Source organism: Manis javanica, chromosome 9 (assembly GCF_040802235.1).
Source record: "Manis javanica isolate MJ-LG chromosome 9, MJ_LKY, whole genome shotgun sequence".
In the NCBI taxonomy this organism is placed as follows: Eukaryota; Metazoa; Chordata; class Mammalia; order Pholidota; family Manidae; genus Manis; species Manis javanica.
This window is the reverse complement of record NC_133164.1, coordinates 29,932,858-29,950,146: the sequence shown is the minus strand read 5'-3', so window position 1 is coordinate 29,950,146 and position 17,289 is coordinate 29,932,858. Positions and strand designations below refer to the sequence as shown.

At 38.9% G+C, this 17,289-nt stretch overlaps 1 long non-coding RNA gene across 1 annotated transcript in view; it reads left to right on the top strand.

The window, feature by feature from the left end:
- The window catches only part of LOC140843507 (uncharacterized), a 69,481-nt gene that overhangs the window by 8,079 nt on the left and 44,113 nt on the right, over window positions 1–17,289 (top strand). Inside the window, exon 2 of the long non-coding RNA XR_012121341.1 lies at window positions 15,987–16,144. This is a non-coding gene — a long non-coding RNA (uncharacterized lncRNA). The remainder of the gene's footprint in view (window positions 1–15,986; window positions 16,145–17,289) is intronic.

Sequence of the window (17,289 nt, the reverse complement as noted above, 5' to 3'; positions counted from 1 at the left end):
AGCTCTGAAGAAGTCACAATAGCACTTACCCACTCTAACATTCCTTACACAAGTAACCTTGGTGGGCCCCATAGAGGAGACAGTGAAATCTCTGAGGTATACAAATGGATCCAAAACAAAGTTAGATTTGGGAAGACCCAGAAATTCCACAGAAGGATAATTGTGCACCAACAGATTAAATACAAGTATGAATCATGCATGAATTTGAATCCTGTTCTATCCTTGATACATTAGGAAAAACTTTCGTTTTGAAAATATTTGGGCAGAGTCACAGGTGGATTTAAGTTATAGCTCTATGGTACTCAACAGTACTCCTTATAGCTTCTAATTCTAAGCTGCAGCTGAGTGATATTTCAAAGATATAAAGAAAAATATATTTGTCAAAAGGGCTACAGTGGAATCAGGAGTAGAAAATGCATCTGTGAATGACAATTAGGTGAACCAATAGAAAAACACCCAAAAAGAACAAGACAAAGACTCCCCAAGTCCCAAACCATTCAGTATATTTCCTCGAAGAGGCCATCAACACAGGTCTACATCAAAGTAAGTAGTTTGCATAATATTCTCCCAGGGTCATTATAATCTGAGCAGGGTCTTTTAAATCAGCAAAGCACCACACTTACATAAACTGTAAAACCCAGTGTAAAACTGTGTACTGCATGTGATATGGCTACTACCTCTTTAGACTCTAAGTTGATTTCCAAAGGCTCTCTAGGGGGGTCATGAAATTCATTTTGTACCTCATGTAATCACTGATTAGTCCTCTTGCAACCTCTATCCCACTCCCTTTTCGTTCTGTGCTTCACATTGAGTACATATTCTGATCTAGCAGAATTCTCTTGGGCTTAACTCCAACCTTTTCCATGCTATGAAAGTCCAAGAAACCTTTTGTGTCAGTGACTTCTGCTTAGGTATAAAAGCTCTTTAAAGTCAACTAAAAATTTTGGAACGTATGCCCATGTGAAATGTTTTATCCATTACCATTTTATTTCAAAATGGCTGAGTGATATGGAAATGGAATTGTGTTTTACCTTTTAGCATTACTCTAAATATGGGTCTATCTATAATCTCCTTTAAAGGTAATTTTAGCTTTTTCTAACATGAAAATTATCTTCCCTGCTTATCAACTTAACTGTCCTCATATATATTTGTTCTATATTATCTATACTGACTTCTAGATATTTCACTTACTACATTTTAAGAAATTCACATTCATTTGCATATATATTCAACTGTACCATTGAGCTCTTTATGTTTACACATTATTTTAGCCACACAGTATCTCTTTGGAAGCAGATATGCATTAAATTGGTAAATAAGTGAATTAAAAATTTTTTTTGATACTTCATTTTTTAGAACTGTTATAGGTTGAATTGTATCCCCTCCCCTTCACCAAATTCACATGTTGAAGTCCTAACTCCACTACCCCTGCCAGTGTCTCAGAATGTGACCTTATTTAGAGATAGGATCTTTACAGAGATGGTCAGGTTAAAATGAGATTAGGATGGGCTCAAATCCCATATAACTGGTATCCTCATAAAAGGGGAAATTTGAACACTCAAATACACACAGAAGACAATGTAAAAACACAAAGAAGACAGGTTATCTACATGCTAAGGAGAAAGGCCTAGAACGAATTTTTCCCTCACAAACCTCAGAAAGAACCTGGCTGACCCCTCGATCTGGGACTTCTAGATCCCAGAATGGTAAGATAGTAAGTTTCTGTTGTTTAAGCCACCCACTCTATATTATGTTACAGCAGCTCTAACAAACTGACCGAAGAACATACATCTATGGTGTATTGGAATGAGCACCAAATAAAACAGTAGCTCTTAACCACAGGTGGTTTTCCTTTCCAGGCATTTGGTAATATCTAGGCACATTTTTAGCTGCCACACTTGGCAGGGAGGGCGTTACTGGAATCTAGCAGGTAGAGGCCAAGTATGCTGCTAAATGTTTGTTCAAATACAGTAAATAAACATAAGACATTAGGCCATCAAGTTAAACAGGAACCAAATTTTGAGGAATATCATAAACTACTGTATTAGATATATTTTTCCATTGTCAGAAGAAAGAACACACTGAACACAACAATGGCCATATTCCCACAGTACATTCCTAAATTGTATAGACCAAGTGTAAAATCTTAAAGGGATATTACATTGCATATAAAAAATGGCTCTACCTTCCACCTGGAAATTACTAAGCCTTAGGAAAGAATGATTCCCATCATACTAAAGTATAATGTTAGTCTCTAGGGATAAAATTGAGCTAGATCTGTTTAAATTTTTTCTCTTGTATATTTCAAGGTTTATAATTCCCAGAGAGATTCATGTGCATCTCTGCTTGAACGTAGGCTCATTATGTTCAGAACAAAAACCAGAGCAATGTGTCTTGCAGGTGTGATGTTTTTTCAAGCAAAACCATTAGTCCACCAGGAGTTGCCCATTAAGTGTGTGTCTTTTTACCACCAGCTGGATCACTTCATAATAGGGTTATTTACAAATGAGATGCTGAAAATATAATGTCATCTACCTCAGTCAAGGTACTTTCTCTTCTATTAAGAAGAGATAAAACTAAGCAACAGAAAAGAAACACATTTCCTGCCTGTTAATGAGACTCTAGTCGAAAGCCCGAGGCAAAGCCAAGGGCCCTTAAACTAGCCAGTCATTAACTGCTAGGATATGCCTACAGAGAGGTCACCACTGGCGCTGTATGGGCGCACAGACTGTTCTATGGGAAATACTACCCTTTGCATGAGGGGGAGCTGAAGGACTCAACAAGACAAACATGAAACCGTCCAAGGGACCTGGTCTCGCAGTTCTCATCCAAAATCAGTTCCATCGTAGTACAGCTTTTTCATGGAAGGAAAATATGGCCTTGTTTATTTGTTTGATTTTGAAGCTTTTACTTAGTCCTCCTCTTCAATATAATGGCAAACTCCACGTGTAGCATCTGATAACAGATCTGGACCAAACATCAGGAATTTTATTAAAAGAACTTATGATGAAATGTCTGCTTTGTTCTATGCTTCATTTTGGTTATGAATTGCATACAGTGCTGCTTTATTTTGTTTTGACCAAGGATCAGAATGAAACCGAACCTCCACAGGAAGCCTAAGTCGGGCTAATCTCAAAGCCCTAGTAAATTTACTCCCTAGAAATATTCACGGCATGCCATTCCAACTTGATTAAAGATGGAAAAAAATCAATGTTGGTTTGAAACAGCCTCATGCCTGCAGCTACTGTGATATATTGCTCTTGGCTTTGGTTTCCAAATGTCAGCAGTTGGAGAAGCTGAAAAGAAGTAGAGTGTCTGCAGGGGTCCAGGAGACAGAAACCAGGAGCCTCTACTGCTGTCTGCTCCAAGGACCTTCACCCTTGCCCCCGACTCCTTGGTCTTTTTCTGTTACACTGCTACCTTGTTCGGTGGGCTTTTCTCCACAAAGTGTTTCCCTTCTGTTTCTCCTTGCCCGGCTTCCATGTATTTCCAAAGCCCCCGAAATGATCAGATGTCATCCAAAGTAGTAGAGAGCAATGCAGACACAGCTCCCTAGGATTAAATTGAAGAGCTAGCAGGGTTTTCCATCATTTACCTATAGAACCCAATTTCCTAATTCAACATATTCCTGTACTAAGGTATTCCTGCTTTTGCTTTCAACTATTTTTATCATCTTTCCTGATCTAGTGCTTAATCTTTCCAAGACCATCACAAGCAATTAAGCATTACCCCAAACTCACATGGAAACTTAGTATTAGAAGGGACTACCCCTTAAGAAGACAATTTAGCAGCCTGACTGGCTATTAGTCATCTACCACTCACCAGAACACCCCTTCCAGTCACATACACACTCTACGAGGCCTCTGTTATGTGAAATTTTCTCCCTTGGCACATATGTTTTCAATTGTGTGGACCCCACCAACACTGGCAATATTTTGACTCACTTTTGTGAGGTAATTGCACATGTAGAGTTATTTAATAGATATGCAAAAGGAAGTGACTTTGGAACTGCCTACTTAATACTGAATACCTCTTCTTGCTATAAAAGCTTACTGCTGTATTAAGAAACATTCAGGGAAATGCATTAGAGACGCCATGCTCAGCAGAAACTCGTCCAGGGTGGGGACTCTCATGAGGTCCCTCATCTGGCCCTGGACTTTCTGCAAGGCAGAAGGGAGGGAGCTCAAGACTTGGGGTTTAAAAAAGCAATGAGAGGAAGCAGCAGGAGAGCCCAGTTTAACTTGAAATTTCTCTCTGGGAGGAGGTAAAAACTAGCATCTCTCCCTTCATCCTCCCATCAAATTTCACTTCCTTCTTAGGTTCAAGCATTTTTACTTTTCTAGTTTCCTGGCAATGTCGGTAAAGCAAAGGCATTTATTGCTATAGATGTTTACTAGTTTAATATGCTTTGTGAGAGTAGGGAATCTACCTCAGATAGAAATATTTAAAGTAACAGCTTTATGACACTGCCACCAGTTCCTCAATGGTAGACAAGTAAGCATTCAAGGGCTGAGGGTTTTGAGTGACCTGTTTACCAGAGCAGAAAAGGTCAATCAACGCTGGAAAGAACTGGGTCTCCCTAAGTTGTTCTGGGTTTCTTGGAAAGCTGCTTCACATTATAAGGTAATGCAAACCCCGTCTAGCTCAAATTCTCCAACAAACTAAATGAGGCATATTATTCTCCTTAATTCTGCTTTCAAATTATTGTGCTGAAAGGAGATATAGTTGTTTCACGCCAGTCCATCAAGAGTTACATATTCAAAGCATACAGCATATCATTAGCAATTAAATGGCACTCTGTTTTCAAGACACTTTAAAATCATTAAAATACTAGTTCTTGTTTACATTTGCATTTAGGAAATAGACCTCCCATTCTGCAGGTAGAAAAACATGCTTTTATAAGGTAAGTGATCATAAAAGACGTCAAGGAGGCGGAGCCAAGATGGCGGCGTGAGTAGAGCAGTGGAAATCTCCTCCCAAAAACACATAGAGCTATGAAAATATAACAAAGAAAAATCTTCCTAAAATAGAGACCACAGGACACAGGACAACATCCAGACCACATCCACACCTGCAAGAACCCAGCGCCTTGTGAAGGGGGTAAGATACAAGCCCCAGCCCGGCGGGACCCGAGCGCCCCTCCCCCCGGCTCCCGGCGGGTGGAGAGAAACCGGAGCGGTTTTTTTTTTTTTTTTTTTTGGCGAGCGCTTTTTGGAAGCCTTAGAGGGACGGGCCCCCGTTGCTGGGGAGGCAGGGTGGCGGGACCGGTGAGGAGGTGCCTGGGAACGGCGCCGGAGGACAAAGAATATCCTGCGTTTCTCCCTGCGAGACCTGGGGGCGGGTGCCTGAGACCGGTGTCTGAGGACGGAGGAGGTCGCGCGTTTTTCCCCTTTTTTTTTTCTCTCTTTTTGGCGAGCGCTTTTTGGAAGCCTTGAAGGGACGGGGACCCCAGTGCTAGGGAGGCACGGTGGCGGGACTGGTGAGCGGGTGGCTGGGACCGGCGCCTGAGGACAAAGAATATCCCCCGTTTTTCCCTGCGGGACCGGTGGGCGGGTGCCTGAGACCGGCACTTGAGAACAGAGGAAATCGCGCGTTTTTCCCCTTTTTTTTTTCTCTTTTCTGTGAGTGCTTTTTGGAAGCCTAAAAGGGACAGGGACCCCGGTGCTAGGGAGGCAGGGCGGCGGGACTGGTGAGCGGGTGCCTGGGACCGGCACCTGAGGACAAAGAATATCCCGCATTTTTCCCTGTGGGACCGGTGGGTGGGTGCCTGAGACCAGCACCTGAGGACGGAAGAAATCGCGCGTTTTTCCCCTTTTTTTTCTCTCTTTTTGCCGAGTGCTTTTTGGAAGCCTTGAAAGGACAGGGACCCCGGTGCTAGGGAGGCAGGGCGGCGGGACTGGTGAGCAGGTGCGTGGGACCAGTGCCTGAGGACAAAGAATATTGAGCGTTCCTTCCCTGAGGGACCGGTGGGTGGGTGCTTTTTGGAAGCCTTGAAAGGACAGGGACCCTGGTGCTAGGGAGACAGGGCAGCAGGACCAGTGAGCGGGTGCCTGGGACCGGCACCTGAGGACAAAAAAAAAAAAAAAAAAAAATCGCTTGTTTTTCCCCTTTTTTTCCTTTTTTTTTTCTCTTTCTTTCTGTTCCCTCTCTCATTGTTGCTGCTGTTGTTTTGGTTTGGAGAGTGCTTTTTGGAAATCTTAAAGGGGCAGGACAGGTCACTTAGACCAGAAGCAGGGAATCTGGGGATCTCTGGGCACTCTAACCCCCTGGGCAGCAGGGAGCACAGAGGCCCCTTACGGAGATAAATAGTCTCCTGGCTGCTCCCCCTCCAACGGGGCTCCACCATTTTGGAGGAACAGCCCCAGCCAGGCCAAGCCCACAGCAACAGCGGAGATAAACCCCAAAGCAACTGGGCAGGAAGCAGAAGCCCTGTCTGCGCGCAGCTGCCCAGCACAAGCCACTAGAGGTCGCTATTCTCCCAGGAAAAGGCTACAAACCAACAAGAAGGGAAGCTCTTCCAGCGGTCACTTGTACCAGCTCTGCAAACTATCTCTATCACCATGAAAAGGCAAAACTACAGGCAGACAAAGATCACAGAGACAACACCTGAGAAGGAGACAGACCTAACTAGTCTTCCTGAAAAAGAATTCAAAATAAAAATCATGAACATGCTGACAGAGATGCAGAGAAAAATGCAAGAGCAATGGGATGAGATGCAGAGAAAAATGCAAGAGCAGTGGGATGAGATGCAGAGAAAAATGCAAGAGCAGTGGGATGAAGTCCGGAAGGAGATCACAGATGTCAGGAAAGAGATCACAGAAGTGAAACAATCCCTGGAAGGATTTATAAGCAGAATGGATAAGATGCAAGAGGCCATTGAAGGAATAGAAGCCAGAGAACAGGAACGTATAGAAGCTGACATAGAGAGAGATAAAAGGATCTCCAGGAATGAAACAACACTAAGAGAAATATGTGACCAATACAAAAGGAAAAACATTCGTATTATAGGGATACCAGAAGAGGAAGAAAGAGGAAAAGGGATAGAAAGTGTCTTTGAAGAAATAATTGCTGAAAACTTCCCCAAACTGGGGGAGGAAATAATCGAACAGACCATGGAATTATACAGAACCCCCAACAGAAAGGATCCAAGGAGGACAACACCAAGACACATAATAATTAAAATGGCAAAGATCAAGGACAAGGAAAGAGTTTTAAAGGCAGCTAGAGAGAAAAAGGTCACCTATAAAGGAAAACCAATCAGGCTAACATCAGACTTCTCAACAGAAACCCTACAGGCCAGAAGAGAATGGCATGATATACTTAATGCAATGAAACAGAAGGGCCTTGAACCAAGGATACTGTATCCAGCACGACTATCATTTAAATATGATGGTGGGATCAAACAATTCCCAGACAAGCAAAAGCTGAGGGAATTTGCTTCCCACAAACCACCTCTACAGGGCATCCTACAGGGACTGCTCTAGATGGGAGCACCCCTAAAAAGAGCACAGAACAAAACACACAACATATGAAGAATGGAGGAGGAGGAATAAGAAGGGAGAGAAGAAAAGACTCTCCAGACAGTGTATATAACAGCTCAATAAGCGAGCTAAGTTAGGCAGTAAGATACTAAAGAAGCTAACCTTGAACCTTTGGTAACCACGAATCTAAAGCCTGCAATGGCAATAAGTACATATCTTTCAATAGTCACCCTAAATGTAAATGGACTTAATGCACCAATCAAAAGACATAGAGTAATAGAATGGATAAAAAAGCAAGACCCATCTATATGCTGCTTACAAGAAACTCACCTTAAACCCAAAGATAAGCATAGACTAAAAGTCAAGGGATGGAAAAACATATTTCAGGCAAACAACAGTGAGAAGAAAGCAGGGGTTGCAGTACTAATATCAGACAAAATAGACTTCAAAACAAAGAAAGTAACAAGAGATAAAGAAGGCCACTACATAATGATAAAGGGCTTAGTCCAACAAGAGGATATAACCATTCTAAATATATATGCACCCAATACAGGAGCACCAGCATATGTGAAGCAAATACTAACAGAACTAAAGAGGGAAATAGACTGCAATGCATTCATTGTAGGAGACTTCAACACACCACTCACCCCAAAGGATAGATCCACCGGGCAGAAAATAAGTAAAGACACACAGGCACTGAACAACACACTAGAACAGATGGACCTAATAGACATCTATAGAACTTTACATCCAAAAGCAACAGGATATACATTCTTCTCAAGTGCACATGGAACATTCTCCAGAATAGACCACATACTAGCTCACAAAAAGAGCCTCAGTAAATTCCACAATATTGAAATTCTACCAACCAATTTTTCAGACCACAAAGGTATGAAAGTAGAAATAAATTCTACAAAGAAAACAAAAAGGCTCACAAACACATGGAGGCTTAACAACATGCTACTAAATAATTAATGGATCAATGAACAAATCAAAATAGAGATCAAGGAATATATAGAAACAAATGACAACAACAACACTAAGCCCCAACTTCTGTGGGATGCAGCGAAAGCAGTCTTAAGAGGAAAGTATATAGCAATCCAGGCACACTTGAAGAAGGAAGAACAATCCCAAATGAATAGTCTAACATCACAACTATTAAAACTGGAAAAAGAAGAACAAATGAGGCCTAAAGTCAGCAGAAGGAGGGACATAATAAAGATCAGAGAAGAAATAAACAAAATTGAGAAGAATAAAACAATAGCAAAAATCAACAAAACCAAGAGCTGGTTCTTTGAGAAAATAAACAAAATAGATAAGCCTCTAGCCCAACTTATTAAGAGAAAAAGAGAGTCAACACAAATCAACATAATCAGAAATGAGAATGGAAAAATCACAACAGACTCCACAGAAATACAAAGAATTATTAAAGACTACTATGAAAACCTATATGCCAACAAGCTGGAAAACCTAGAAGAAATGGACAACTTCCTAGAAAAATACAACCTCCCAAGACTGACCAAGGAAGAAACACAAAAGTTAAACAAACCAATTACAAGCAAAGAAATTGAAACAGTAATCAAAAAACTACCCAAGAACAAAACCCCGGGGCCGGACAGATTTACCTCGGAATTTTATCAGACACACAGAGAAGACATAATACCCATTCTCCTTAAAGTGTTCCACAAAATAGAAGAAGAGGGAATACTCCCAAACTCATTCTATGAAGCCAACATCACCCTAATACCAAAACCAGGAAAAGACCCCACCAAAAAAGAAAATTACAGACCAATATCCCTGATGAATGTAGATGCAAAAATACTCAATAAAATATTAGCAAACAGAATTCAACAGTATATCAAAAGGATCATACACCATGACCAAGTGGGGTTCATCCCAGGGATGCAAGGATGGTACAACATTCGAAAATCCATCAACATCATCCACCACATCAACAAAAAGAAAGACAAAAACCACATGATCATCTCCATAGATGCTGAAAAAGCATTTGACAAAATTCAACATCCATTCATGATAAAAACTCTCAGCAAAATGGGAATAGAGGGCAAGTACCTCAACATAATAAAGGCCATATATGATAAACCCACAGCCAGCATTATACTGAACAGCGAGAAGCTGAAAGCATTTCCACTGAGATCGGGAACCAGACAGGGATGCCCACTCTCCCCACTGTTATTTAACATAGTACTGGAGGTCCTAGCCACGGCAATCAGACAAAACAAAGAAATACAAGGAATCCAGATTGGTAAAGAAGAAGTTAAACTGTCACTATTTGCAGATGATATGATACTGTACATAAAAAACCCTAAAGACTCCACTCCAAAACTACTAGAACTGATATCGGAATACAGCAAAGTTGCAGGATACAAAATCAACACACAAAAATCTGTAGCTTTCCTATACACTAACAACGAATCAATAGAAAGAGAAATCAGGAAAACAATTCCATTCACCATTGCATCAAAAAGAATAAAATACCTAGGAATAAACCTAACCAAGGAAGTGAAAGACTTATACTCTGAAAACTACAAGTCACTCTTAAGAGAAATTAAAGGGGACACTAATAAATGGAAACTCATCCCATGCTCATGGCTAGGAAGAATTAATATCGTCAAAATGGCCATCCTGCCGAAAGCAATATACAAATTTGATGCAATCCCTCTCAAATTACCAGCAACATTCTTCAATGAATTGGAACAAATAATTCAAAAATTCATATGGAAACACCAAAGACCCCGAATAGCCAAAGCAATCCTGAAAAAGAAGAATAAAGTAGGGGGGATCTCACTCCCCAACTTCAAGCTCTACTACAAAGCCATAGTAATCAAGACAATTTGGTACTGGCACAAGAACAGAGCCACAGACCAGTGGAACAGATTAGAGACCCCAGAAATTAACCCAAACATATATGGTCAATTAATATTTGATAAAGGAGCCATGGACATACAATGGCAAAATGACAGTCTCTTCAACAGATGGTGCTGGCAAAACTGGACAGCTACATGTAGGAGAATGAAACTGGACCATTGTCTAACTCCATATACAAAGGTAAACTCAAAATGGATCAAAGACCTGAATGTAAGTCACGAAACCATTAAACTCTTGGAAAAAAACATAGGCAAAAACCTCTTAGACATAAACATGAGTGATCTCTTCTTGAACATATCTCCCCGGGCAAGGAAAACAACAGCAAAAATGAGCAAGTGGGACTACATTAAGCTGAAAAGCTTCTGTACAGCGAAAGACACCATCAATAGAACAAAAAGGAACCCTACAGTATGGGAGAATATATTTGAAAATGACAGATCTGATAAAGGCTTGACGTCCAGAATATATAAAGAGCTCACACGCCTCAACAAACAAAAAACAAATAACCCAATTAAAAAATGGGCAGAGGAACTGAACAGACAGTTCTCCAAAAAAGAAATACAGATGGCCAAGAGACACATGAAAAGATGCTCCACATCGCTAATTATCAGAGAAATGCAAATTAAAACTACAATGAGGTATCACCTCACACCAGTAAGGATAGCTGCCATCCAAAAGACAAACAACAACAAATGTTGGCGAGGCTGTGGAGAAAGGGGAACCCTCCTACACTGCTGGTGGGAATGTAAATTAGTTCAACCATTGTGGAAAGCAGTATGGAGGTGCATCAAAATGCTCAAAACAGACCTACCATTTGACCCAGGAATTCCACTCCTAGGAATTTACCCTAAGAACGCAGCAATCAAGTTTGAGAAAGACAGATGCACTCCTATGTTTATCGCAGCACTATTTACAATAGCCAAGAATTGGAAGCAACCTAAATGTCCATCTGTAGATGAATGGATAAAGAAGATGTGGTACATATACACAATGGAATACTACTCAGCCATAAGAAGTGGAAAAATCCAACCATTTGCAGCAACATGGATGGAGCTGGAGAGTATTATGCTCAGTGAAATAAGCCAAGCGGAGAAAGAGAAATACCAAATGATTTCACTCATCTGAGGAGTATAGGAACAAAGGAAAAACTGAAGGAACAAAACAGCAGCAGAATTACAGAACCCAAAAATGGACTAACAGGTACCAAAGGGAAAGGAACTGGGGAGGATGGGTGGGCAGGGAGGGATAAGGGGGGGGAAGAAGAAGGGGGGTATTAAGATTAGCATGCATGGGGGGGAGGGAGAAAGGGGAGGGTGGGCTGCACAACACAGAGAGGACAAGTAGTGACTCTACCACATTTTGCTAAGCTGATGGACAGTAACCGTAATGTGGTTGTTAGGGGGGACCTGATATAGGGGAGAGCATAGTAAACATAGTATTCTTCAGGTAAGTGTAGATTAAAAATTAAAAAAAAAAAAAAGAAAGAAAGAAAGAAAAGGGGGATTACTCCTTAACAGGATAAAACTATTGGTAAATCAAAGATCAACGCATGCTTTAAATATCCTTAATGTTGATCACTTAAAGGGTGTCAGATGATCAGCTATGGAGGTACTCTTTTCTGATAATATTCCTTTCTCTTAATTAAAAAAAAAAAAAAAAAAAAAAAAGCAGTTACTGTGTGCTGACCTCCAATGAGTTCTGCACAGTGGTATAGAGGGCATGTCAAAGTGTGGGCAAAGGGTCTGTTTGTTTCTAGGCAGAAGATCAAGGCCTAGCTTGGATACCCAGAAAATGAACTAAGATACGATATGAGGAGGAGCTTCCGGCATCAGCACTCTCTGGAGGACTCGTGCCGGGGGATGATCATCAAAAAGCCTCCACAGGGATCCGGACGATGCTGCGGTTGTGGCTGCATCCAGCCCACCGTCTCCTGGACTTGCCATAAGAAGGAGGAGGGAGATGTCTAGGCTGGCATGTGCATACAGTGAGACAACGAATTTGACTGGATCTGTACTGTTGGAACTCAACCAGGAGTTGGGAGGGGTGCAAGTTGTAGCACCCCAAAATCTCATGACTATAGACTATCTATGGTTAAAAGAACATATGGGATGTGAACAGATCCCAGAAATGGGCTGCTTTAATTTGTCTGATGGTTCAAGTACAGTTCGAAAATATCCATCATATCATAGATAAATTTTCACAAATGCCTAGGGTGCCTAAATGGTTTTCTTGGCTTCACTGGAGATGGCTGGTAATTATAGATTTGCTTTGTTTATGTCACCGTATTCCTATTATGTTAATATGTGTGTGCAAATTAGTTAGTAGTTTAAAACCTGTACATACTTAAGGTACTATACAAGAAGATATGTCAAAGAAATAATCAATCCTCCCAAGTTTCCTTCATATGCTACATCTATAGCTTTTCTTCTTCCTTCCTAATTACAAACCTTAAATAGAATTCGTGCCTCATATCGAATTTACCGAGTATCATAGTTCCTCCAGGTGGTAAAGATACCTCGAGACAAGTGCTGGGCATAGAAGCCACAGGGCATAAATCTGCAAAGAAGTTAAAAGCTAACCTTTGCAAACAATATGGCTTCTCTCTCACTTACCAACTTTACATTTCCCTGTATGGCCCCGGAAGATGACTGGTTAGCCAGAGACGGGTAAGATTCCTCAAGGGAGGAACAACCTAAGACAGGCACAGTCGCAGGGGGGCCATCAGGTGAGAATTTGGGGATCAACAGAGGTGAGGCTCAGAACCTCACCCCCCCTGCTTTGAGAGAAATCTTCTGCATCCGTGGATGTCTTGCTGCCCTTGTCTAGCCTGGATTAATACTTAGTCCATAGGCACACACCTGATCATCTGATCATCTACATTTGCCTTCTTACAGCACTAAACTATGTTTTCTACCTTTATCTTGCATCTACCTACCACTTCAGCATTTTATTAAAAATAAAAATAATAATAATAATAGGAGAAATGTGGGATCAACATATAAATCAAGTACAAAAATCAAATGAATATTCATATTTGACCTGATGGTTTATAGGTCATATTGCATGATCAAAACCGAAAGTTTCTGTGATGAATGCCCTTGTACTGTTCACCATGTAAGAATTTATTCACTCTGTAAGAATTCGTTCACCATGTAAGAACTTGTTCGTTATGCTTCAGAAGATTGGAGACTGACGAGAATTAGGCTTGAGATGGATTAATGATTGTACATTGAGCATTGACCCCCCTATACTGAATTTTATTGTTGTTAACAACCATTTGATCAATAAATATGAGAGATGCCCTCTCAAAAAAAAAAAAAAAAAAAAAAAAGACGTCAAGTCTTTAATTATAGAGGACTCTCCTTCAACTGTTTTTTCCTAATACTATCATTTAACTCAGTTCCCACAGTAAGACTGATCATCTAACCATATCTCTAGTCCTTTATATAAATGAGTTGAGTTTGGAAATAGATAATATTTTACATATATAAATGACTTGAGTTTGAAAATAGAGACGTATTTTGCATTGTAACAGAGGTAAATTTCTTTAGTCTAAAAACCAAATCTTTGGGACAGCCTGACATGAATTCATCAATCACTCTGTTCCAGCACTATTACAATTAGTTCATTTCTTGTCACTGTATATGTCAGTAAATGCTTTTCCTTCAGATTGTTACTTGTTCTTGTCATTTACTAAGGCATGTAAAGCTTTGTCTTGTGTCATTGAAGACTTTTTTGTGCAATGACTTTTTAAAAAATAACTCTAAAACTTTTCTGAGGGAGCCGAATGAGGAAGGAACCACAGCCTGATAACCCTAAAACATTAGCCAAATTTCACCCAGAGTATCCATATTAACTGTATGTTTTACTGAGTTATACCTTTCATAATCATTGTGGGTAGCTTCATATCATAAGAATGTACAAAGCCTTTTACACTGTGTTTTTAATAAAAAAGAAACCATTGTTAATGTGTCATGACATGCCTTCTTGTACGCCTTTTTGTAAGTTATGGCCTAGCCACAAAATTAAGTTAAATTCTTGTGGAGTCTAGTAACTTGATTTGCAGTCATACAAGATAGCAAGACTGAAGACAGGCACTTCAAAATTATATAAGTGGGGACAGACATATAGGGAGAATGACTTACATAAAATATTACTAGATGTGTCAATATTTTAAGAAAGAGAAAACAGTTATAAAACAATGTGTCTAGTGTGATTCTCACCTTAATTTATGTTTATAAATATAGATATTATAAATATAGCTATATAAATATATAAACAGAAGTGTATATGTGCATAGCTCTAGATCTAAAAGTTTATTCACAAAAATCATCAGATTCTCTACATGTGGTCAGAGTATGAGCCTCTTAAGTTTCTTTATTCTTTTGTCTTCAAATTTGTCTATAATGAAGAGGTGTTAACTATATAATCAGGAAAATTTTCTTTAAAAATAGAGAAATAAAAGTACAATTAACCATAAAATTCTGAGATTATAAGGGCTGTGTCTTTAAAAAGAAATGCTATGCTAAAAACTTACCAGGAGGATAGTATTATGTCTCCAAGTTTCTGGAAATAATTTACAGACCAAGTAAATGAGTAACTGCCATTTTCCTACTGGAAGTGAATTAGATACTAGAGATCTAGAGTATTAAGAACAAAACAAAGAAAAAGAAGAGATTTTTTTTGACCTAGAGTATTAACTGTAATATTCTCATCTCTTCTCTTCAACTATTACAAGTAATTACAGTGTTCTTGGACACAGTTAAGTGGATTCACAAGTATATCACTTAATTTTAATGAAACTTAAGGAAGGTAACCCTCACAAAATGTAGCAGATGCCTTTAAAAGACTCTTGTAAAGAAACTACAAATTGTAGCTAATATCATCCAAGCTCAAACAAATAATTAAATGACAGAGCCGACATCTCCCACTCCTTATACAAGCTCTTCACTAACCACATTATACCTTATTATCAGATGGTTATTGCTTCTTCAAAATAATCAAGACAAGTATTTGGAATATATGTGTATTATATTAGTGATTTCATAAAGCCATCATATTAGCAACATATAAAAAAAGAATTAGCAAATTCTTCAAAATAATCAAGACAAGTATTTGAAATATATGTGTATTATATTAGTGATTTCATAAAGCCATATTAGCAACATATAAAAAAATAAGCACCCAAGACAAGGATACAACGTGGTAATTTTAAGGGATGTATATGTCATATTCAGGGTAATATTTTATCAAATTTCTCTATCAAGCATTGTGTCAAAGGTTTAAAAGTCTCTTGAGGTTCTTTCACTATACTGTGAAAAACTGAGTACCATGAACCAATGAGGAAATTCTCCTTCCAGCAATAGTAAAATGTACTGAGACTATGCACTGAAAACCACAGAGACACAATCTAAAACCATGTCTTTTTCAGCAACACTGCCGGGCAATAGAAGGTATTGCCAAGATAGGAACAAACAAGCCACAAATCACACATTGGGGTAGATTTGTTCTTCCGAGTGAAACTATGGATGATGGTATATCTCAGCTTACAGTATTTTATCTGTGCTGTTCCAGTAATGAAATATATAAGGAACTACTTTTTTATGTGAACCACAGCAGATGGTTGCCTGTGACTGGAACAGAGGAAGAAATCCGCATCAAGAACTGCATTAAGAGCCCATTTGTGAAACTAATTCATTACATCAATCGTACCCAAGATACTGAAGCTAAGAATTGACACCAGAAGCAAATCCAGTGAATACAACTATTACAAGGTACAGTTAGGGTTCCTGTTGCAGAAGTCCAATCACCCACAGTATAATATGAATGAGGTGCCTGGAGCTGGACAGCAGTGTGGCCCTTGCTCTCGGTCATAGCTCCAGCTTCATCTCACCAAAGGGGATTTGTAAAACAGGAAGAGATACTTACAATATTTAATGGCTTGGGGAGTAAACATATATGAATCTTTTGAAGTATCCAGAGAGTCACTGGCTGTCACAGCAAAGTATTAAGGGAGTTTCCAATTAAAGGATGAGTTGTATCCTTTGCTTTTGCAAAAGACAGGAGTGTCGTCTTTGCTGACCTTTTTAATCTAATGAAAATAAGTCAGCAGAAATGTTACTCTGAAAAGATGTATTTAAAAAACTAATATACCTAAAGTACTTTAAATGTATAGATTAACAATAAGTCGCAACACTTGTATGTATATTTTCTGGAAATTCATGCAATGAAAAGAGCATTTTGGACATTGATGTTTAAAAATATTTCCATCTTTATGGGATTTCAGTCATTGAAAAATAAAGAAATAAGCCTCTCAGAAAAACCATATGTGCACATACTGAAAAACTTGGAAATAGGCTTTTTAGCCTGTTTTAAGAGCTTTCAAATAAAGTCTCAATAGAGTATATATCTGCTAGTTAAAAATATTAACATGTAGCACCTACTGGATTTAATATTTGGGAAAAAAGGATAGTCATTACCTTATTTTCAACATATGCTTTGAAAATTGGAGATGAGATTGAAAAATATGTTTTATTATTTGGAAAACAGAATTATTGAAGTCTAGGTACATTTGTGAAATATATTTTTCAGCTGTCATAGCCTTAAAATCTAGTATCCAAATAATTACCTAGAACAGGACCTTAAATTGCTTTATCATTAAGTGCTAAATGGAGATTTTAAAAAAATGTTCAGTGTACTTTTCTCATTTTAGTACATTTGTGGATACAACAGTATCTTTGTAGTATGAAAGAAAATACTTTAAAAATCAATGTTTATCTCAGCTTTTAATCTTTTAAAATGTCTATTTCATGTGTTTTATACTAATTAGTTCAATAGTGTAAGTAAATAATGTATGATACATACATATTTATTGAGTTTGTTACAAAATTTTAACTGATAGGGTATATAATTTCAAAAA